Source organism: Varanus komodoensis, unplaced genomic scaffold (assembly GCF_004798865.1).
Source record: "Varanus komodoensis strain SLA01 unplaced genomic scaffold, ASM479886v1 scaffold307, whole genome shotgun sequence".
In the NCBI taxonomy this organism is placed as follows: domain Eukaryota; kingdom Metazoa; phylum Chordata; class Lepidosauria; order Squamata; family Varanidae; genus Varanus; species Varanus komodoensis.
Window position 1 is genome coordinate 52,934 of NW_025335776.1, and position 7,333 is coordinate 60,266.

Below are 7,333 nucleotides of genomic sequence, written 5' to 3' on the forward strand. Positions count from 1 at the left end.
CAGCCTTCTTCACCAGTTCCTGTCCTTGTCTGGATACACGGAGGAGATGCATTCCTCACTGGTACAGGTTCTCTGGCTAGGCAAAATGGGGCTGGCTTAGCCTGTCGAGAGAACGTCATTATGGTCACCATTGTGGTCTCTACGAATTATTGCCTGGGTGTTCTGGGCTTCCTGTCATTACCACCAGCTGTTTGAGGAAACATGGGCCTCTTGGTCTAGCAGCTGGCACTGAAGTGGGTGAAGGAGAATGCAGCTGCCTTTGGCAGAGCGCCTACCAAGGTGACCATTTTTGGTCAAGATTCTGGGGCAGCTTCTGTGGGTTTCCATCTCCTCTCCCCAAGAAGCCAGCCCCTGTTTGCCCAAGCCATCCTTCAGAGTGGAGATCCTACTGCTATCTGGGCTTGGAGGAGTCCTGAAGAGGCGTGGCAGAAAGCCCTGGCTTTTGGCAAATTGTTGGGCTCTGAAGAAGGCAGTGATAATGATGTGATGAGCTGCCTAAATGAAAAAGATGCCGAGGAATTTGGCCAGCATGTGTTTTGGATGGCTAACACTGCTTTCGAGAGTCCTTTCACACCAACAACAGATGGGGAGTTCCTGCCAGTTGAGCCACACAAGCTTCTGGAGGCTGGAAAAATTCAGGTCAAACCGATGATAATAGGTACCACTTTGGATGAAGCATCTCTTTTTGTGCCGTATCTATTTCCTAAAGTGAATAACAGCGAAATCACTTGGCAGCAGCTACTGGGAGCAGTAAAGATGCTGGAAAAAAAATGTAGCTGAAGAAGGCATTGAGGCTGTGGCACAGAAGTACAGCGAAGAGAGTCACGGTCCAGGAAAGTCCCGTTGGGCCCTGTCACAAGCTTTCAGTGATTACTTCTTTGTGTGCCCCATTGCTGAATTCGCTGCACAGGCCACAAAAGCTGGGAGCCCTGTCTACTTTTACTCTTTCCGTCATCATACGTCTGGCTCTGTCTGGCCTGAGTGGAGCGGGGTGCTGAGGTCCCCTATGTGTTCGGCACCCTCGGGGCGGTGGTGGCCGCCAACCAAACATACACGGAGGCCGAGGCAGCCCAGAGCCATCAGGTGATGCTCCACTGGGCAGAGTTTGCCAGAAGTGGGTAAGGCACTGCTCTTTCCTCTCGTCCTGGCTCTGCACTGACTCTTCTGCGTAAGCATCCGGCTTCGTACAGAAGGGGCCTCTCCGTCCAAATGTCACCAAAGGCACATCATTAACTTTGCTGCAAATGCTGCCTTCAGTTGGGTGGAACCCTCACGGCCCTACAGAAGGCATGGATGGCAAAGTTTGACTTATATAGTTTAAAGGTAATGACTTGGTTTTCATGTCACAAACAACCCACCATTTGCTAAGCCTTTATTTTTTGGAACAAGGAAGCAAATGAGCATCCTGGTTCCTGGATATATAATTTTACTTTCTTCACAGGCATCCATCACAGTCAGGATGGTCTCCCTATAATGCCACCCAGGAGAATATCTTCTACCTGGACACTAAGCAGACTGAAGCTTCAGGATTTCTGCCCCTTTGACACTGCAATTTCTTGAAAAGGCATTTGGTCAACTCAGGTGAGTTCAGCAAGTTGTCTGGCTGAGCGTATGCTAGATGTTCATGAGGTGTTATTGTTACTTTTTGTCAAGTTGTCTCTCACCTAAGGGGACCATTTATGGGAACCCTCCAACATGTTCTGTCCTTGACAGCCCTATTCAGTTCTTAAGGTTGTTGCTTCCTCTATGTAATCAATCCACCTTGTAGTTGGCCTTGGTCGTCTTCTTCTCCCACCAACTTTCCCCAATATTATTGTCTTCTCCAGTGTGCTTGCCTTCTCTTGATGTGCCCCCAGAAACAGCTTCAGTTTTGTTGTTTTTGCTTTCAAAGAAAAAGTTTCAAATGCACCTATTTGCTTCTTGTTAGCTTTCTTCACTGTCCAGCTTTCCGACCCATATATAGTAATCAGGAATACAACAGTGTGGATGATCTTGGCTTTGGCCTCTGCTGAATTATCCTTACACTGGATCATCTTTTCAATTTCCTTCACTGCTGCCCTTCCACATCTCAGTCTTCTAATTTCTTGGCTGCAGTCTTCCTTTGAACTGATAATTGAGCCAAGGTATGCCAAATCTTTCACAATTTCAATGTCTTCCTTGCTGACGTTAAAGCTCAGTAATTATTCTGTAGTCATGATTTTTTTTTAAATGCTCAGTTGTTGACCTTCTTTGTACTTTTTTATTTCATCAGGAGCCATTTCAACTCATTGCTCCTTTCTGCAAGTGATACGGTATCATCTGCCGAGCTTAAATTATTGATGGACCTTCCACCAATTTTCACTCCTTCCTCTTATCCTAATCCAGTTTTTCTTAGGATAAGTTCTGCATACAGCTTGAACAGATAGGGAGATGAATTAGACCCTTGACTGAAGGCTGTTGCCTGTGGGAAAGCATTCTGTTTCTCCATTTCTGTTTCTGTCCTCACAGTAGCTTCTTGTCCATGCTACAGGTTACGCATCAGGACAATCCTGCTTTTTTCATAGCTTCTCATCAATCACACAGTGAAAGACCTTGCTAATGCTTTTAGGAGCTTGCCGTGCATTGCACCTAGCATCTCCTAATTCTGAGAGATGTTATGGTGTTCTATGTATACACCTGATTTCTGGGCAGTGGAGCTGTTGGGTACCCTCTGTGTGAAGCTACGAAGCAAGCTGTATGTCTGAGCTCAGGCTCCAATTTTCTTAAGCAGAGAAGGCACTTTCTTTTCCTTTGGACTGCAAACTACTCCTCAATATATATGGGACTGACTTCTACAGGATTAGCAGAGGAGTCCCTATGCTCACTTTGGAATTCCATGTTAAAATATCTGGCCCCTTCATACTGCTCTCCAGCCCTCCTAATCAAAGCCTAGGCTTGATAAAAAGGCCTCTGGGCCTGGCACAATCTCAACAGCCCAGTCTGCCTTCTGCTCACCAACTCCTTTTCCGATAGTTCTTAATGCAGTTGCGCTCGTACAGGAGGAGTGTTAGCCGATCGCCTCCTGGCTGCCGCTGCTGTGGCCGTGTGGCTGCGTCCCCAGAAACCTTCTCCCCACTGGGCAAATGCAACCTGCACAGAAGGTCCTGTGTGGCTTGGCCTCTGGCCCAAACAGCTGTCAGCATCCAGAACTTCATCTGAAAGCTGCTGAGTCCAGAACAAACCCTTGGAGTTCTCACTGCTCAGGTAACTGGGACGTGCCTAGAAGTACATTATTGCTACGATAGTGACAAGGGGAGATAACAAAGAAATGCCATGTTCTGTAGATTGATAGACTCCTTTGAAACATTATGTTCTTTGTAATATTTTGGTATTGTGAGAATACCCAAGAAATGACTCATCAGACCATCCTAGCTGACCCCTCTTCCTCTTGTGCTTAGTCTGTATTTAGAGCTCCACCCACGGATAAAAGTGCACATAGGCTGCTAGAGAATTAAGGTGGTTTGAAAGTGATTATTTCTCTTCAAGGAACCATGCTTGGGTGTTGTCTCTGTGTGTGCATGATTGCATATTTGGGGTACAGGACAGGACCTGAGATCCTTTGGTGAGGAGGAGGCAAAACTAGGGTGGTTATATCATCCTAAAATTTTCTAAGTCTCCAGTCATCAACATCCATCTTCTAAATTTAAATTTATTGCTGGTTACGATGTTGTACTGAGGATAGTGATCTTTCACTGTTTTCTTCCTTTCACCCACCCACCCATGGACAAATCTGAAGACGTTTCTGTTGCACCAGGCAAGGAGCAAGAAGGGGAGCACGATTCCACTGCTTAGGCACTGGATTCCTGATGAAAAGTCAGGAGATCGACAGACAGAGCTGGGGGAGTGGTGCAGGATTCTCCATCCACAGGGGTGAACTGGGGAGAAATAGTGGAACCAAAAAGGAGGGGCCAGAAGTGCAAAATGGGAGGGTGGGGGAGACAAAGCAGCCAGTGCATCAAAAGGGGAGGGGGGAACATCTATCCCTTGGCAATGTGGTCCTCGAGCTTTTGAGGGGAGTGTCCTCCACCTTCACAACACTTCCCTGGCTCTCCAGCTGCCCCAGAAAGGGGAGAGTCTAACTGCCTCCTGTGCTGCAGTTACTGCAATCCATTCAGTGTTTGAAGAGATCCTAGGATGGCGGCTCCATGGAATGCAGGGAATGGGGGCCCACAGTGGGGGTGACTGCAGTGAAACTGCCGCCGGTGCTGCCGCCCCACTTGCTCCATCCCGCTCGGTACTCTCTAAGGATTTAAAACCAATCAAAAATCCACAATGAGACTTTTTTACACTTTTGTATAATGGGTTAATGCATGGAACTTGATGAGCTGGGAAGTAAATGAAGGGGGAACTTGTACACCTACAGTGATGAAGCACTAACTGTGTGCATGCAAATTTATTTCTTTATTTTATATTTATATTGTGATTTATATCCTGCCTTTTTCCTACAAAGGGCTCAAGGCAGCTTACATCATCTCTCCTCCTGCATCTTATCCCCACAACAACAACCCTGTGAGGTAGGTTGGGCTGAGAGTCTATGACTGGCCCAGAGTCACCCAGTTGGCTCCATGGCCGAGTGGGGACTAGAACCCAGATTGCCTGAGTCCCAGTCCCGTGCTCTTAACCACTACACCACACTGGCTCTCCCCTCTATTTACTTCCATCACATTTGTGTATATATTCCAGTGCCAAAAGCTTGCACAAATATTCCCAGCAGTTAAAAACATCCCGTAGCCGAATGTAATGGAGCAGATGAGGCACCAGCAGACGCAGTATTTACACCTCTCCCCCACCGCTGGTGGGCCATCGGTCACTTGGTCCCTTCCAGCAGCCTTCTTAGGGGTCTTTTTATAACTATCAAGCAACCACAGTGACCCCAGCAGCAATACAGAGAAGCCATGAAAAGTGGGCTGAGTGAAAATCTGCCCCATTTGGACTAGCTGCATACTCGGGGGAGTGTTGAAAAAGTGAAGGACACTGGGAACTCTCAGGTCAGCACATAAAATATAGACAATAACACCGCTAGGTGAGGCATTGTGTCCCTAACCCTGCTTTTTCCAGCTGCAAATGTTCCCCTCTTCTTCCTTGATATTCTTTCCAAGAAGTGCACATTTGCTTATATGCATGGTTCCCTTTATTTATTTATTTTATTTATTAAAACATTTTTATGCTGCCCCATTTGCCGAAGCCTCGGGGTGGCTTACAACAATAAATTAAAAGTAATTATAATATAAATTACAATAACTATAAACATTAAATTAAAAATACAAAAATACAATATAAAATAAGCCGCCCTGGCCAGATAAAATCTAGTAATACTAACAGTTAAAATGCCGCTTAAATAAAAAGGTCTTTGCCTGGCGCCGAAAAACAAATAACGACGGCGTCAGGCGGACCTCTCTGGGGAGCGCATTCCATAACTTAGGCGCCACCACAGAGAAAGCCCTCCTCCGAGTACCCACCCTCCTAATTTCCTTCACAGAGGGTTCCCGGAGAAGGGCCTCTCCTGCTGATCTCAAGAGGCGGCCGGGCATATATTTTTTGTTGTATGTTCCCTAGTCTAGTTCAGCATTTGCTGACAGCTGAAATGGGCAAGGAAATGGTCCGAGCAGGACAAGGCATATTGGACAGCCTCAAGTCTCTCCTGTACACATGTGAATTACCAACAACAAATATGCTTTGCAACACTAGGTCTGACATGTATGGAAAACATATTCCCCATATTTAATCCCCACATGCAGCACCACCCTTCACAAATAATATCCGTTAGCTTCCACATGAGGCTACAATGTAGGGAAAGTTTTCCAGACTGAAAACAGCAAAACGCTCTTTTACATTTCATTTCTTCATTCTTCCCTCGAGAACAGGTCAACGCATCTCAGAGGACCTGGGGCAAGGCTGATAAACCCATATAGAGAAATATCCATGATCTGTTGCCTGTACGGATGCTGCTTTCCATGAACTTGGGACAGAAGAAGAATCCAGATCAAACCACAGTTCATGTGCCTGGGAGTTCTTGACCTTGTTGCGGAGCCACAGCAAAGTAATAATTCTGCTCCCTTGTGAAAGCAACTGCATCTGTGAATTACTAAGATATGAATAAAAATGTCTTGAAGCTCTTTGTGTGGAGATGGTGTGGCGAAAGAAAAGTAAATGGGGGCCTGAGAAACACGTCACTTAATTCTGCATTGGCCTTGGTATAAGTGGCAGTTCAGTTGCTGCATTTTATTTATTTATTTATTTATTTATTTAGGAAATTTCTGTGCTGCCCCATTCGCTGAAGCCTCAGAGTGGCTTGCAAACATAAATAAACTTCGTTAAAATAATATAAATTAACAGTATAAATTAAGTCGCCCTGGCCAAAGAATAAAATAAATAAATACTATTAACAGTTAAAATGACATTTGAATAAAAAGATCATTTTACGGGAATATCTGATGCAAGCTGAAAAAGGGAAATGGGCCAATCTGGCTCTGCAGCAGCTGATTCACAGTTGCCAGGCACAATGCACCCTCAAACCCATTATCCTGCCATGATTTCCAGCTCAGAAATATTGGAAAAGAAGATATGGGATGGAGGGGATTGAATGAGTGGCTGCCACTTGAAGTCAGTGTGGTGGTGGCTGGCAGGAATCTTGGGGGGGACCCTCTGGTGGTCCTCTAAGTAGACAATACTGACCTGGGCGGAACCATCCTTTGACCCGGTGTAACGCAGATTCACACAGTCACTTGGCCCCCTTGTCAGCTCTGGGTTGCCCCTAAATCCCTGCTATCATCATTGTCCAGGGGAGCTTGCTGCAATGCTGCAGTGTTTCATTTTGGCGATTATGGCTCTCCGCAGCCTGAAGGCCTGCCCAGCTCCATGTCAAGGCAAAGCCGATGATTTTTCTCCCCACTTTGTCCTCTGGTCTGGACTTCCACCTCACAACTACACTGTGGCTCCCTCCCACTGCATGGGCAGAGTCCCAGTGGGGTCAGTGCACTTTCCGATGGCACAGCGGCCCATCTGATCTCCCTAGTCATTCGGAAGCAATACAGGGAGCAGACTGGCCACCTCCGCACTTGCCTTCTCCCCTTGGGATCTTTGCTGAGAAGTGGCCCATCAAGGAGGTGAGTCTGTACAACCTAGAAAAATGCACAGGCGTGGGAGGATCTTGGGTTTGGGAAAGTGACTACAGCTTCCTAGGGCAAAGAAAAAGGCCCACTCAGATTAGTCTTTCCCTAGCAGCTGAAAAAGTGCTTTAGGTCCATGCAGAGCCATGAAGATGGGAGGCCAGCCTCCTATTTACTTCTATACCACCCAGTAGCCAAAGCTCCCA

General features: G+C 46.5%; 1 pseudogene; it reads left to right on the forward strand.

Annotated features, from left to right (window-relative positions):
• Positions 1–120: 120 nt before the first annotated feature.
• LOC123027198 lies at positions 121–1,124 on the forward strand (annotated as a pseudogene).
• The last annotated feature ends 6,209 nt before the right edge of the window (positions 1,125–7,333 follow it).